This window comes from Schistocerca piceifrons, chromosome 5, assembly GCF_021461385.2.
Source record: "Schistocerca piceifrons isolate TAMUIC-IGC-003096 chromosome 5, iqSchPice1.1, whole genome shotgun sequence".
Lineage (NCBI taxonomy): Eukaryota > Metazoa > Arthropoda > Insecta > Orthoptera > Acrididae > Schistocerca > Schistocerca piceifrons.
This window is the reverse complement of record NC_060142.1, coordinates 407,202,355-407,220,283: the sequence shown is the minus strand read 5'-3', so window position 1 is coordinate 407,220,283 and position 17,929 is coordinate 407,202,355.

The following is a 17,929-nucleotide window of genomic DNA, read 5'->3' as shown; positions in this document are numbered from 1 at the left end:
TCATGCTTACATGCCAGACGCTCTATACGACCTTGTTTTTTACATTTAAACATGAACAATAGAAAAAGTACCTTTTTGTTGGTACACGCTGAAATGATAACTGTAAACCAGACTAACGTAAAATTAACACTGTGATAAGTAGTAAGCTCTGGAAGGTAATCACACGTCAGAAACAAAAAACAGAATAAAATTACATTAAAAAGAAATACTTCTCCAATTATGCTTCAAATTTCAATGAATATCTTTCATAAATTAAAGCAAATCCTGGTTCACATATAACACGTAAGTGAAGTTAAATTTCGGTAACATGGTGTCATACCACAAATAATATTTCTGTATTGCTTGAAGCTAGTAAACTGAACATAATTCTTGCATTGCATAAAGAAAAAAACACACACATCACAATGGAGAATCGTATTTCCAGTCCCCCCCGCTGTTCTCTCATACAGGTATGTCTTCTCGTAAGTACAATGTATCCACCGGTTCTTATCTTCCGTTCATGTTTTTTCACATCGATAATTTAAGTTCTCCTACCCTGGAAGTTCCGGCTATGCGGGGGCTCTTGAAACGCAAAGGAAGTTAGAGAAATACTGTCGGTATTTCGGATTGTTCACGATATTTAGATGTCATTCCTATAAAAAGGTCCAAAAATCCATTACATTCTTTGGTCTATCTATGAACAAATAGAGCATCATCTGACCTCGAAACTACGTTACAGCATTCGTTTTGGTACATGGGTAGTGCGTCCCGTCCGGGAAGAATGTAATCCCTGGTTCAATGTTGTGTTATTCCATTCGAAGAAAGAAAGCGATTATTTGTGTCACCAAACGCCACACTTCTACCGAGGGGCTGCATGTGAGGCGGTGTTCATCGATGTCCAGAGTTTGGCATTGAGGGCACAATGGTGAATCTGTCATAAGAATCGCATGGAGTCTGGATCGGGTGACATTTTTATCATTAGCTGTTAGTAACCACGTTGCACGTGTCTCTGTGTCTAAGGAAACATGGTGTATCGATCGCCATACTACTTGAGAATTGCTATGTGGATGCTTCTCTCAATAGGATTACTGCGTCGTGCGGTCGTTGTATCCGATATATGTCACGCGCCGTTGCAGGTCTGATTTCCGACAAAACTGTCTGAACGTATTTGTACTCTATAAAAAAAGTGCAAATATGCTGGAGTGACTGGGAAATGTGATGGACTTTCACCGGCGCCATTCGAGAAACTGGTGCTAGTTCTTCTATTAAGATTCCTGTCAGACAACGTCTCCACAGTTTTAACATTGTGCTGATATATAGTGCCACCGCTCTATCACGAACATGCGCACGACCAAATCCACCCCTACTAAGAGGGAGGGTAAGGGCGTTGTATCTTACTTTAAACATAGACCAGCACTCACAAAGGAACCGAACGCTGTCAGTATTCCTCGTGCTTTTGTCACAAGCATTGGGAGTACTTGGGCAAAATGCGGTATTCGTGACGCCAGGTAGGTGTTAACGTACGTGACCCGCTGGATCATGTATAATGCCCGTGTGTTGTTCCCTCTAACGCCCGTCAGGACCGACTGTAAGTAGTCTCTTATAATTGTACGCTGCTGTGGGACATATGTCATTGGTTAAAAAAAATACCTACGCGTATCAAGATATCCATGAGCCGTAAGGGTGCTACACATTCTTCTGTTAGTCCAACACCAATATTCATCGCTGTATTTATGCAGCTGCCAGTGGCCGTTCCTTATTTGCGTTTCCAATCTAATGCCACTCTCATATCGTTTCATTCCGTACTATCAACACCAGGTCATCCGCATATGCCTTACACGTAAATGTGTATGCTCGTGAAGTAAGTCCTGCCAAGCGGTGTAGTAGGCCGCAAAGTAACGGGTCGAGAGCCAGTGCACACAATGTCGTTGATAAGGGACATCCCTGTCTGACAGATCTCGCTACGACTAGAGATTTTGTCTTACGTCCATTGACGAGCACTTTGGAGGAAGCATTGCTGAGTAGCCGTATTGCGACATCGATAAATTGTCGCGGAAATCGCATGAGTGTCAGGACTTCTGCAAGATAGTGGTGGCTAACTCTATTAAACGTTTGATCAAAATCTATTGACGCTAGTGCTGCACGGAGGCGGCACGTCTTTACTAGGTCGATCAAATCGCAATATTCAACTAGCGCCGACTGGATGTTGTTATCTTCGCGAGCGAAGTTTGATCAAGTGAGAGTACTTGCCGCAATACTCTTCGGATGCGTGCTACTAACAATCTGGTGAATATTTTAAAGTTGCCGGTAAGGAGCGGTAGTGGTCTGTAGTCCCGTATCCGTGTACTACCCGAGAGTTTGTGTACTGGATATCGGATAATCAGCCCTCCACAAAAGCTGGCGGTAAGGGCACGCCAGGAGACATTAATTTGCGGCAGATAGTAGTCCGTCGCGGTGCTATCACATAGCTAAAGGTCCTGTAGATTTCCAGAGGGAGGCCATCTGGTCCCACCAATTTGTACACCGCTCCCCAACCAATGGCCTCCATCACTTCCTCCTCTGTAATCTCCTCCATCAGTTGTGCTTCCGCCTCGGGATCAATGGTACCGAAAATCATATGCGTAACTTCGTTAATGGCCGCCATAACGGTATCCACTCCGGCGTAAAGTTGAGTGTAATGTTCCGCGAAGGCATTGCCTATTTCTTGTTGCGATGTTAGGTGTCTGCTATCATCCGTGTCGACAGCACGTACTAGGTCTCTTCTTTCCTTTTCGTTGAAGATGTGTTACATCGAAGGGCGTTCTCCTGCAACCCGATCTAGTGTCCGCGCCCTGACCACCGTACCTTCGAGGTGGAGTCGCATGATGGATATAATTTTGTCCTTTGCTATTTAAACCGCCTCTTGCCGCTCCGGAGAAGGCATTTGTTCGTATCATTCCCGTAGCACCGCGAAATACAAGTCCATCGTATGACACTGCCCGCCCACGACCATACGTCATCTTTGCACGGCGAAGCGCCGGTTTGGCGCAACCCATCCAGCAACTTAGGGTCGTGGGATACGACCGAAGCCGTCGTTCGCAAGATCTCCAAACATCTTCAATGACGTCTCGACAAGGTGGGTCCCGCAGGTGGGCGACGTTCATTTTCCAAGCGCTGCGGCCACGCCACGGTTCCTGTCGCCAGAGGTAGATTGTACATATTAATGCTGTATAGTCGGTATAGACTGTAGGCCACAGTTCTGCTTCCAGGACGTCAGCGTTAAGATTGCGTGTGACATATATTCTGTCGAGACGGCTAGCGGAATGACTTGTATGAGTGTATCCAGGACGGAGGCCATGAACATGCATGCTCTCAGATGTCAATGAGATGAATACTCTGCGCCAACATTCGTAATTCTGGACACGGAGTATATCGATGAAATTGGTCTTTCGGTGCAAGTACACAATTAAAATCGCCGCCTAGGATTAATCGGTCATGTCGACCTTGGAAGAACGGGGCAATTTCGTCTGCGAAGAGGCGGGAACGCTCTCGCCTCCTGTCTCTACCGGACGGTGCATAGATGTTGATGAGTCGTACATCAGCTACTGTCATTGCTAATCCCCGTGCCGACAGTAGGTACAGTACATCCTCTGCCGTGATGCCTTCTTTAAGGAGTATTGCTATGCCGCTGCCAGTTTCGGGGGTACGTAATATGTAGGACACGTGCCCGTACATGACAGGAAATTCATCAACGTATACTTCTTGTAGGTGTACGATGTCGATGTCCGCTGCTCGTAGCATGTCTTTAGGTAAGGACATCTTAATCTGGACCGTATATTATTGGTATTGACAGAAGCAAGCCGGTATGCTTGTCTTCGTTCCGTCGCATGTATATCGGCCATGGGTGCTTAGGCCGTCTGCTGTTGCACTAGTACGCTAAGTGATACCATCCTGCCCGCCGTCGTTGGTTATAAGTTGAACTTTAGAGGGGCGCCACCCCCGCCGTTTCGCCTGTTACGACTGTCAGTGGGTTCTCTTCACAATCATCAGCCCAGTCTCTTTGGGACAAGTTTTCCGTCGGCCGGAGCCCACCAGTCCCATCTCTCTGTGGCTCCTCTTCCAATACTTGGAAGTGGCAGTGGACTGTTGGTTGTCGTGCGTTGTCATGTTTTCAGTTCGCTCTGGACGTATGCTGCTGTCGAGGCGGTAGTGTTCTGGATGAGGAGTCTCGGGATCCATTGTAAAGTGGCCGTCTTCCTCGGTCGTTTCTTGATCATCGCCCTGCAAACGTTTTAAAGAGTCGTCCGATGGGGCTAGACGTCGCTTCTTGCGCCGCTTCGGAGATCGTTGCTTACGCGCGTGCGTTTCCGTATCTCTGTCACCACTGCGGTCGGACAAGAAGGCAGCTGTTGGCACTATTCGACTGTCGATGACCATTTGCACTTCCGATTTCTGTACTGGTGGTATCGGTCTGTGCTGATCGGTGGGAGGCGTCGCCGCCGTCACCATGCTCATTTCGCCATCCGCCGTCGTCAGCTTTGGCCTGTCCAGCAGTTTGGCACTCTCCCTGTTCGGTGGGGCGTCCTTCCGGAGCACACGGTTCTAGGCGCTTCAGTCTGGAGCCGCGAGACCGCACCGGTCGCAGGTTCGAATCCTGCCTCGGGCATGGATGTGTGTGATGTCCTTAGGTTAGTTAGGTTTAAGTAGTTCTAAGTTCTAGGGGACTGATGACGTCAGATGTTAAGTCCTATAGTGCTCAGAGCCATTTGAACCATTTGAACCGGAACACATTTGCGTATGTGAGATGGAGAAGCGTCGCCGCAGGTGTTGCTACAGATTCACCTGTCGGTATCTGTGCAGTTCTTCGTTAGAGACACGCTGAGCGAACGTGGCCTTCTTGACCACAACTTGAGTAAGTTTTCGGCTCACAGTCGTAAATATCGCTCTGCAGCCTCCAATTGTGAGATAAGACGGCAAATGTTTTGATAGCTCGATCCGTATTTGCTGCACACTATTAAGTACCGGGTACGTGGTAAAGGGTGTCCATTTTTCTGCTATGTGACTAAGTACCCGTCCACAAGGTTGTAGCGCATTAACCAAGATCTTAGTCGGAACCTCAAATGGTAGGTCAAATACTTTGACAATTCTCAGTCCACGTCTCGCATGATCAATAGCTACGGTTCCGACATGGCCGTCTGAATGTTTAAATTGAAGTCCATCTTATGGTCGCGTACGATCTTGTCACACACCGTGTCGTTGATCAGTTTCATGTAGACCACAATGCTTGTGACAGAGAAGTGGACGCCAATCATATCTTGTGGCTTAACTTTAATTTCTTCACGCATAAATCGTTCTACACTGCCATTTGTGAAAAGTGCAACGCCGAGAAGGAATTACCCGAATAGCGCCACACTTGGTTGAAGTGGTGACTGGTGTGCAAGCAATACGTGATACTTTTTGCAGCGTAGGCCGAGCAGAGCCCTCTCGTGTCTGTCCGACAGGGTCTTTATTGCGTCCAGTGTAGTCGGTGCAGAGCTGTCACACAAGCTGGAAACAACACGGAGAGTGCCAGTATGCCTCGTCGTCGTCAGAGGGAGCCATATCGGCATCTGAGCGATTTCAAACGGGGCAGAATGATGGGTCTCAGGGAAACGGGGTCGTCATACCATGATATTTCGGCTCGCACAGGGCATGCTGTTACGACAGTGATGCTTGTGTGGAAGCAATGGATAGGGCAACGTCGTACGCAGTTACGAGCGGGAACTGGACCACGGAACATGACCACAGCACGGGATGGGCATCATCTTGTCTGCATGACCATTACGGTCCGTACAGCGTTATCCACAGTATTGCCTCGTTGCTGGAGCACTGCAACAGGTGGGAACTTGTCTACATCGACGGTTCGTCGCCGTCTGCAGCAGGTTGGACTGGTTGCACGCATGCCAATACGTCGGCTTCCATTGTCCAGAAACCACAAGCTCCTACGACTGCAATGGGCTCGCGAACTCCGTCACTGGGGTGCTGAATGCAACACATAATCTTTTCGGATGAGTCCCGCTTCAACGTGCCTACAGTGATGGCCGCATACGTGTCCGGCGGTACCGTGGTGAGGAGAACCTGAAGGTCTGCATTGTGGAGTGGCGTAACGGACGAACACTAGGTATGACGGTTGGGGGCGCCTTTGGTTACAACAATGATCTCGCCTCGTACGTATTGCGCGCACATTGAACAGCAAGCGGTACCTAACGGAGGTTGTGTAGCCTGACGTACTCCCCATGCTTCAGACATCTCCACAGGCCACATTTCAACAGGACAATGCCCAGCCACATATTGCAAGGAATGTACAGGCCTTCTTCGAAGAGCGATGAGTACCATTGCTTCCCTGGCCCGCACGTTCGCTAGACATGTCGCCCATCGAACATGTCTGGGATATGGTTGGTCGGCACCTGTTGCGTCACGGTCCTCCAGTAACTGGTGTCACGGATTTGTGGGCTCGGATACAAACTGCGTGGAGGGAAATGTCTCAGGAACGTATTCAGAATCTTTCACCAACTGCGACGTGGTCCCGTATACAAACAGTGATCCAATACTGTCAGGTGTTTATTATTCCAGTCTTTGATCACAATTTGAATTCCTTGGACGATGACCGGTTTCAGTCCGTAATGACCATCCTCTGATCTTTTTTACACCATGTTCTAAAGTGATAAGGCCATAATGGCATCGTCAAAACATACACTCCTGGAAATGGAAAAAAGAACACATTGACACCGGTGTGTCAGACCCACCATACTTGCTCCGGACACTGCGAGAGGGCTGTACAAGCAATGATCACACGCACGGCACAGCGGACACACCAGGAACCGCGGTGTTGGCCGTCGAATGGCGCTAGCTGCGCAGCATTTGTGCACCGCCGCCGTCAGTGTCAGCCAGTTTGCCGGGCTTACGGAGCTCCATCGCAGTCTTTAACACCGGTAGCATGCCGCGACAGCGTGGACGTGAACCGTATGTGCAGTTGACGGACTTTGAGCGAGGGCGTATAGTGGGCATGCGGGAGGCCGGGTGGACGTACCGCCGAATTGCTCAACACGTGGGGCGTGAGGTCTCCACAGTACATCGATGTTGTCGCCAGTGGTCGGCGGAAGGTGCACGTGCCCGTCGACCTGGGACCGGACCGCAGCGACGCACGGATGCACGCCAAGACCGTAGGATCCTACGCAGTGCCGTAGGGGACCGCACCGCCACTTCCCAGCAAATTAGGGACACTGTTGCTCCTGGGGTATCGGCGAGGACCATTCGCAACCGTCTCCATGAAGCTGGGCTACGGTCCCGCACACCGTTAGGCCGTCATCCGCTCACGCCCCAACATCGTGCAGCCCGCCTCCAGTGGTGTCGCGACAGGCGTGAATGGAGGGACGAATGGAGACGTGTCGTCTTCAGCGATGAGAGTCGCTTCTGCCTTGGTGCCAATGATGGTCGTATGCGTGTTTGGCGCCGTGCAGGTGAGCGCCACAATCAGGACTGCATACGACCGAGGCACACAGGGCCAACACCCGGCATCATGGTGTGGGGAGCGATCTCCTACACTGGCCGTACACCACTGGTGATCGTCGAGGGGACACTGAATAGTGCACGGTACATCCAAACCGTCATCGAACCCATCGTTCTACCATTCCTAGACCGGCAAGGGAACTTGCTGTTCCAACAGGACAATGCACGTCCGCATGTATCCCGTGCCACCCAACGTGCTCTAGAAGGTGTAAGTCAACTACCCTGGCCAGCAAGATCTCCGGATCTGTCCCCCATTGAGCATGTTTGGGACTGGATGAAGCGTCGTCTCACGCGGTCTGCACGTCCAGCACGAACGCTGGTCCAACTGAGGCGCCAGGTGGAAATGGCATGGCAAGCCGTTCCACAGGACTACATCCAGCATCTCTACGATCGTCTCCATGGGAGAATAGCAGCCTGCATTGCTGCGAAAGGTGGATATACACTGTACTAGTGCCGACATTGTGCATGCTCTGTTGCCTGTGTCTATGTGCCTGTGGTTCTGTCAGTGTGATCATGTGATGTATCTGACCCCAGGAATGTGTCAATAAAGTTTCCCCTTCCTGGGACAATGAATTCACGGTGTTCTTATTTCAATTTCCAGGAGTGTATAAATATAATCAGCATAGCATCGTCATCCTCCCCCCCCCCCCCCTCCATGAACTATGGACCTTGCCGTTGGTGGGGAGGCTTGCGTGCCTCGGCGATACAGATAGCCGTACCGTAGGTGCAACCACAACGGAGGGGTATCTGTTGAGAGGCCAGACAAACGTGTGGTTCCTGAAGAGGGGCAGCAGCCTTTTCAGTAGTTGCAAGGGCAACAGTCTGGATGATTGACTGATCTGGTCTTGTAACAATAACCAAAATGGCCTTGCTGTGCTGGTACTGCGAACAGCTGAAAGCAAGGGGAAACTACAGCCGTAATTTTTCCCGAGGGCATGCAGCTTTACTGTATGATTAAATGATGATGGCGTCCTCTTGGGTAAAATATTCCGGAGGTAAAATAGTCCCCCATTCGGATCTCTGGGCGGGGACTACTCAATAGGATGTCATTATCAGGAGAAAGAAAACTGGCGTTCTACGGATCGGAGTGTGGAATGTCAGATCCCTTAATCGGGCAGGTAGGTTAGAAAATTTAAAAAGGGAAATGGACAGGTTGAAGTTAGATATAGTGGGAATTAGTGAAGTTCGGTGGCAGGAGGAACAAGACTTCTGGTCAGGTGACTACAGGGTTATGAACACAAAATCAAATAGGGGTAATGCAGGAGTAGGTTTAATAATGAATAGGAAAATAGGAATGCGGGTAAGCTACTACAAACAGCATAGTGAACGCATTATTGTGGCCAAGGTAGATACGAAGCCCACACCTACTACAGTAGTACAAGTTTATATGCCAACTAGCTCTGCAGATGACGAAGAAATTGAAGAAATGTATGATGAAATAAAAGAAATTATTCAGATTGTGAAGGGAGACGAAAATTTAATAGTCATGGGTGACTGGAATTCGAGTGTAGGAAAAAGGAGAGAAGGAAACATAGTAGGTGAATATGGATTGGGGCTAAGAAATGAAAGAGGAAGCCACCTGGTAGAATTTTGCACAGAGCACAACATAATCATAGCTAACACTTGGTTTAAGAATCATGAAAGAAGGTTGTATACATGGAAGAATCCTGGAGATACTAAAAGATATCAGATAGATTATATAATGGTAAGACAGAGATTTAGGAACCAGGTTTTAAATTGTAAGACATTTCCAGGGGCAGATATGGACTCTGACCACAATCTATTGGTTATGACCTGTAGATTAAAACTGAAGAAACTGCAAAAAGGTGGGAATTTAAGGAGATGGGACCTGGATAAACTGACTAAACCAGAGGTTGTACAGAATTTCAGGGAGAGCATAAGGGAACAATTGACAGGAATGGTGGAAAGAAATACAGTAGAAGAAGAATGGGTAGCTTTGAGGGATGAAGTAGCGAAGGCAGCAGAGGATCAAGTAGGTAAAAAGACGAGGGCTAGTAGAAATCCTTGGGTAACAGAAGAAATATTGAATTTAATTGATGAAAGGAGAAAATATAAAAATGCAGTAAATGAAGCAGGCAAAAGGGAATACAAACGTCTCAAAAATGAGATCGACAGGAAGTGCAAAATGGCTAAGCAGGGCTGGCTAGAGGACAAATGTAAGGATGTAGAGGCCTATCTCACAAGGGGTAAGGTAGATACTGCATACAGGAAAATTAAAGAGACCTTTGGAGATAAGAGAACGACTTGTATGATTATCAAGAGCTCAGATGGAAACCCAGTTCTAAGCAAAGAAGGGAAAGCAGAAAGGTGGAAGGAGTATATAGAGGGTCTATACAAGGGCGATGTACTTGACGACAATATTATGGACATGGAAGAGGATGTAGATGAAGATGAAATGGGAGATATGATACTGCGTGAAGAGTTTGACAGAGCACTGAAAGACCTGAGTCGAAACAAGGCCCCGGAGTAGACAACATTCCATTGGAACTACTGACGGCCTTGGGAGAGCCAGTCCTGACAAAACTCTACCATCTGGTGAGCAAGATGTATGAAACAGGCGAAATACCCTCAGACTTCAAGAAGAATATTATAATTCCAATCCCAAAGAAAGCAGGTGTTGACAGATGTGAAAATTACCGAACTATCAGTTTAATAAGTCACGGCTGCAAAATACTAACACGAATTCTTTACAGACGAATGGAAAAACTAGTAGAAGCCGACCTCGGGGAAGATCAGTTTGGATTCCGTAGAAACACTGGAACACGTGAGGCAATACTGACCTTACGACTTATCTTACAAAATAGATTAAGGAAAGGCAAACCTACGTTTCTAGCATTTGTAGACTTAGAGAAAGCTTTTGACAATGTTGACTGGAATACTCTCTTTCAAATTCTAAAGGTGGCAGGGGTAAAATACAGGGAGCGAAAGGCTATTTACAATTTGTACAGAAACCAGATGGCAGTTATAAGAGTCGAGGGACATGAAAGGGAAGCAGTGGTTGGGAAGGGAGTAAGACAGGGTTGTAGCCTCTCCCCGATGTTGTTCAATCTTTATATTGAGCAACCAGTAAAGGAAACAAAAGAAAAATTCGGAGTAGGTATTAAAATTCATGGAGAAGAAATAAAAACTTTGAGGTTCGCCGATGACATTGTAATTCTGTCAGAGACAGCAAAGGACTTGGAAGAGCAGTTGAATGGAATGGACAGTGTCTTGAAAGGAGGATATAAGATGAACATCAATAAAAGCAAAACAAGGATAATGGAATGTAGTCGAATTAAGTCGGGTGATGCTGAGGGAATTAGATTAGGAAATGAGACACTTAAAGTAGTAAAGGAGTTTTGCTATTTGGGGAGCAAAATAACTGATGATGGTCGAAGTAGAGAGGATATAAAATGTAGACTGGCAATGGCAAGGAAAGCGTTTCTGGAGAAGAGAAATTTGTTAACATCGAGTGTAGATTTAAGTGTCAGGAAGTCCTTTCTGAAAGTATTTGTATGGAGTGTAGCCATGTATGGAAGTGAAACATGGACGATAAATAGTTAGGACAAGAAGAGAATAGAAGCTTTCGAAATGTGGTGCTACAGAAGAATGCTGAAGATTAGATGGGTAGATCACATAACTAATGAGGAAGTATTGAATAGGATTGGGGAGAAGAGAAGTTTGTGGCACAACTTGACCAGAAGAAGGGATCGGTTGGTAGGACATGTTCTGAGGCATCAAGGGATCACCAATTTAGTATTGGGGGGCAGCGTGGAGGGTAAAAATCGTAGAGGGAGACCGAGAGATGAATACACTAAGCAGATTCAGAAGGATGTAAGTTGCAGTAGGTACTGGGAGATGAGAAAGCTTGCACAGGATAGAGTAGCATGGAGAGCTGCATCAAACCAGTCTCAGGACTGAAGACCACAACAACAACAACAACAACAGCATCGTCATGTAGATCTAATATAAGGTGTAGAATGCCATTATGGCCTTATCACTTTAGGACATGGTGTAAAAAAGATCTGAGGATGGCCATTACGGACTGAAACCGCTCATGGTCTAAAGAATTGATACTGTGATCAAAGACTGGAATAAAAAACATTATTCAGAACCTTATTGATTCAATGTCATGACGTATAGCAGCTCTGTTTGAAGCGCATGGTGGCCACACGACATACTGAATAGTAGGGCTCAAAGGACGTGTGCAGATTTAAAACGGTAATCATTTATTGCTTGACCTGTGGTAATAAATTAATTGAATTCAGACGTTTCCTTCTTGCTGTTGCAATTAACACAAACGGTAGTGTATTTCAGATGCCTTCGGTCGTGCAAATTCGTTATTAAAGCTGAGCTTGATAGTAGATTGTCAGTACGAATGAGACATTCTAATTCGAAAGCGCAAGCAGTAGTGAAGTAAACAACCGCGTAAACGCTACGCACCGCGACAGGGATGTAAACAGACGTCCGAACCGCACGACTGCGGAAAGCAGACTGTGATATTTGATTTCTGTGGCTTTCTCATTGCGATCGTCTTACGATGCGCACGTGAGAGGAAGTAACATGTTTCCCGACTCTTGTTCCACCGCACGCTCAAGGAATCAACAAAAAATGGTTCAGATGGCTCTGAGCACTATGGGACTTAACACCTGAGGTCACGTCTCCTTGAACTTAGAACTACTTAAACCTAACTAACCTAAGGACATCACACACATCGATGCCCGAGGCAGGATTCGAACCTGCGACCGTAGCGGTCGCGTGGTTCCAGACTGCAGCGCCTAGAACCGCTCGGCCACAGCGGCGGGGTCTGTCAGTGGAGTTCGTTGTGCACCTCCGCTCTGGCACCGAGTAAAATTTCACGTGACTAAACAAGACGCGCTTTGTTGGATCTTCTTTGTCTCTTCTATTTATCCTATTTGGTCAGGATCCTACACTGATGAACAGTACTCCAGAATCGGTCGAAAGAATGTTTTGTAAACTACTTCTTTCGTGGATTAATTATATTTCCTTGAGATTCTCCCAATGGATTTCTTTGAGGAATCTACTTTTGCTGCTATTTGTTTTATGTGATCATTTCACGTAAGGTCGTTCCGGATGTTTACTACTAGATATTTTATGGTTGTTACCGTTTCCAGTTATTTTTCACCAATAGTGTAATCACACAGTAATGGTTACCGTCACCTTTGTTCCCTCTTCCATTTGTGCGTAACACGTTACGTTTATTGAAATTCAGGGTTAACTATCAGTCTCTCAACCAATCGTCGACTCTCTGCATGTCTTACTGTATTTCGCTACTGACTTCTGGTGTTGGAATCTTCCTACAGGAAGAGCATTGCCCGCAAGTGGCCTCAGGGAGCTTCCAACGCACTAGATCAGTAATATAAACAACAAATAGCAGCGGTCCCATAACCCTCCCTTAGGATCCTGTACAGTTTTCGAGTTTGTTCCGTTAAGCTTCGTTCAAATTTATGTATATGTGAAGATGGTATCTGTTCCTTCGGACATGCATCCGCACTGAAGAAGTTCATTTACCGGTAGGCGTTATCTGTATGAAGATGGTATATGTTCTTTCGGACATCTGTCAGGACCTGTGATAGAAAACGTAGGCGTCTAATTTACCTCCAAGGAAATGAAATTACTCGATTACAAACAGCAAAGGCAACGGAATTCTTTGTTGAGCTACGTACTGATCCAGCATTCTTGTTAGAATATCTTTTTGAAGCCAATGCGTGAGAGACATTTTCTGCTGCTGCTCTGTGATACGCTGCAACTTACTGTAGTGTTAACTGTTCTTCATTATCATATCCGTCAACCATCATAGAAAACACATTTTCATACAAAATTGTTCAGGCATAAAACCTGAATTAAAGACCAGCCAGGTGTTAAATCTTTATTTATTCTGTTTTTTACCCTAGGCACATTAAAATTATACACCATTTATTATATATACTAAAGCAGCCATCTTACAATGTAGATATTCCGAGTGATCAAAAAGTCAGTATAAATTTGAAAACTTAATAAACCACGGAATAATGTAGATAGAGAGGTAAAAATTGACACACATGCTTGGAATGACATGAGGTTTTATTAGAACAAAAAAAAAGTATTGCTAGACGCGTGAAAGATCCCTTGCGCGCGTCGTTTGTTGATGATCGTGTGCTCAGCCGCCACTTTCGTCATGCTTGGCTTTCCAGGTCCCCAGACCTCAGTCCACGCGATTATTGGCTGAAGTCGCAAGTGTATCGTGATCGACCGACATCTCTAGGGATGCTGAAAGACAACATCCGACGCGAATGCCTCACCATAACTCCGGACATACTTAACAGTGCTGTTCACAACATTATTCCTCGACTACAGCTATTGTTGAGCAATGATGGTGGACATATTGAGCATTTCCTGTCAAGAACATCATCTTTGCTTTGTCTTACTTTGTTATGCTAATTATTGCTATGCTGATCAGATGAAGCGCCATCTGTCGGACATTTTTTGAACGTTTGTATTTTTTTGGTTCTAATAAAACCCCATGTCCTTCCAAGCATGTGTGTCAATTATTACCTCTCTATCGACATTATTCCGTGATTTATTCACTTTTCAAATTTATACTGAATTTTTGATCACCCAGTACAATAAGGAGACAATAGTCATGGGTCACATCCCAGTATCCAGTCAGACATACTTTTTCCTGGCATAGCGCAGGAAGTTGACGTGGTGTGGCCTCAATAGTCCGTTGCAAGTCACCTGCAAAAATGTAGAACCGTACTGACTCTGCAGCCGTTCATAATTCCGAAAGCGTTGCCGACGCAGGATGTTGAGCACGAACTGAGCTCTCAATTATGTCCCATAAATGTTCATTCCGACGATCTGTATGACCAAATTATTCGCTGGAATTGTCCATAATGTTCTTCAAACCAATCGCGAACACTTGTGGCCCAGTAACATGACATCGTTGTTTGGGAAAATGAAGCCCATGAATGGCTACAGATGGTGTCCAAGTAGCCGAACATAACCGTTTCCAGTCAATGACCGGTTCAGTTGGACCACAGCATCCAGTCCATGTAAACAAAACCCGCACCATAATGGGGCCACCACCACTTTGCACAGTGCCTTGTTGACAACTTGCGTCCAAGGCTTCGTGGATTCTGCACCACACTCCAACCCTACCGTCAGCTCTCAGCAACTGAAATCGGGAATCATCTGACCGGGTGTCAGACCGACAAAGGGTCCAACCAATATGGTCACGAGCCCACGACAGTTACTGCAGGCGATTTCGTGCTGTTAGCAAAGGCACTCGCGTACGTCGTCTGCTTCCATAGCTCAATTCAAGGCAGTGTCCTAAGAATACGTTCGTCGTACGTCCCACATTGATTTCTGCGGTTGTTTCACATAGTATTGTTCGTCTGCTAGCACTGATAACTCAACGCAAACGCCGTGCTCTAGGGCGTTAAGTGAAGTGTGCGCGATATTACCGCCATCTGTATATGTGGATATTGCTATCCTGTGACTTTTGTCACCTCAGAGTACATACACTTGCAACTTATGCCAATTCGTAAGAGTACATTGTCGATTTATACAGTAAAAATGTAATTTAAAAACAACACTCACGAAAATAAAAAGCAATGATAAAGAGAAAGAAAAAAGGTGCAAGCGCAAAAGAAAGGGCTAGAAGCTTAAATATCGTCAAAAATCAGCAACTGCAGCAACAAAGGACTAAGCCAATCGTCGAAATCTTGTGTGCAAGTGTGCAAATTATCATACGTTACACAATGAGTTATTTCACAACCGAGAGCATGTAATCCAAAACGGCCCAAATTTTTGCGGTGTCTAAGGCGCTGAAAGTAATGTAGAATGTAGGGATTAAGTTAGTTCCCAGTAAACACTGTTGAGCCACAAGCCATAAATTTAGCTAGGGAACCAAATTACTGACAATGGTGGAATCGATGCTGCCAATCTAGTCCTTGGTGATGGCATTTACGCACTGCAGGGAATTGGAGTATTTCCATGCAGCAAGAAGAAAATGGTGTTTTAGGGATGTTTTATTATGTATCTCGAACAGGATCAGTGTTCGGCTTGGGAGGTGGTAAGTACGTCGCATTGTAGTGCTGTAGAGGCCGAAAGCGTAAAGACTATAGAATAACCATTTCTCGCAGTTAACTCTCGATCCCTGCTATACGATGCTACAAAAACAGATACTCAATAGAATAGTTACATGTTGAGGAGATACCCTAATCTAAACGTCCGCCCTCCAAACCCCATATCCCACATTCTTGTCACCGCAGCATCCAAAAAACAATATGATCACTAAACCTGTGAAAAAAAGTAAGAGAATTTGATCCTACATTACGGTTTTCAGTGACACACGAATAGTTTTTTCATGTTTTATACTCTACCCAGAGCTCTTGATTCTTTTTAACAGTTAACATATAACCAGAACTAGTGTCCTACTGCGTTTTATCTATATATTAGCGCTGCCTTTAGCAATATTGTTTTCCATTTTTAACGAATCAAAATGACATTCTTCACGAGACGTCGCGTGGTCTCGGAACACATGCGAAACCCACCTTGTCCTCTTCACGTACCCCATAGATAGCTGTTATATGGGGATTACAGCGCGGCCGAAACTGTTCATGTATTAAGTGATTTGACGGATTATGTTACTTGCTATCTCACAATTTTTATAGACGACGCTGCAGAATATGATGAAGATTCACCCAGTTTATTGGATATTGTAAAATGGCAGTTTATGATGGGCACGTAAAAAACTTGATGTGTAGAAAAAAGGTTGCTTATGAAACTCGTTTATTACCTGTAATGAAATAATGTTCAGATGTGTAATATCCACATGAGGCTTGTCACGATACGGTATCCCAGCTTTGCATATCTTTTATTTCGCGTGATTCAATATGTAGTAAAGTGTTTAGTCTGCGGTATTAGCTATCTCTGTTAACACTTAATGGAGATAATGTGCCTCATATCAATAAATTGCGTTCATCTTTCTGGAAAACTGTGAACTGTTTGTACTAAAACTTCTCATATGTATAGAATACAGGTAATAATTTTTATTTACATAACGATTTTTTTCAATTTACGTTCAGCTTATGCTATATGCATCAAAAAATAAAATATCCGAGTTCAACGATCTTTTTCCTGAGTAGATTCTCCCTTTTGTGTCTGATGCTGATTGGCAAAGTTATATATTTGACAATAATCGCAGCATTACAATTAAATAACTCCCTAATGAACAACGAATGCATTACAAATTAATTGCTACGGCTTTACTGTAAGCACAGGTATTAAGTCAAAAATACAGAGACGTAATAAGTTAAACTTATTGACAAAATGTATTTCTATTACCGAAGCATTAGGTATTCATGAATGCTGTTTAATAATGCAAGTATGTTTCTACTGAAATGACTAGGCGTGCGTGTGTGTGTGTGTGTGTGTGTGTGTGTGTGTGTGCGCATGTGTGTGCACGCCCTTCTATTTCAGTTTCATATATCTAAATTGCAGCTGTGTTGCTGCACAGTCAGCTTCGACCAGAGCTGTGTCCTTGTTGTGTATATTGACTTCCTTGTGTAGGGGATAGAAATTGTTAGTAAATGACCTAGTAAATGCATGTTTAGTCAACTATCCTTAAAATTAGTAGGAGAATATTTTGATTAATAAGTACTGTTAGGATGCGAGGAGTCTCCAGTAACGTGAATGCCTGTTCTTGGTGTAATTAACCCGTTAGGCTTTAATCATGTCTGGTATATGTTGAGACCCTTTGCGTACGTGTCAATGAATTTTAATTCTGGGACTGATTAAGACACTTGTAAGCGATATAGTACCAGGCATGCCGACCTCACTGTAATGCGCAAATAAAATTTTAACTGATCGTGATCAGTCCCACATTTCCCAGTTGCGTTGTTCGGTCACATTATTGTGATCACTTGTCTATAGCCTGAATAACCACAATTTTCAGTGCAGGAAGAGAGTCAGTGAGGTTCCGAAAGTTACCGACATGGACGTGGATGATGATGATGATCATAATGTTTGGTTTGTGGGGTGCTCAACTGAGCGGTTATCAGCGCCCGTACAAAGTCCCAACCTTCGCTCAGTCCAGTCTCGCCACTTCCATGAATGATGATGAAATGAAGACAATATAAACACCCAGTCATCTGGAGGAAGGTGAAAATCCCTGACCCCGCCGGGAATCGAACCCAGGACCCCGTACTCGGGACGCGAGAACGCGACCGTGAGACCACGAGCTGCAGACGACAGGGACGTGAAGTCATGCCCAATCCAATGCCGTGCCCAGCTGCCGTTGACAGTCCACGGCGCGGACAGCGCGATGGAGGTGGTTCCACAGATTCTCAACTGTATTTAAATCAGGGGAGACTCGTCGGTGAAGTCTTTCTGGTGCTCTTCGGAACACGCTCGTAGG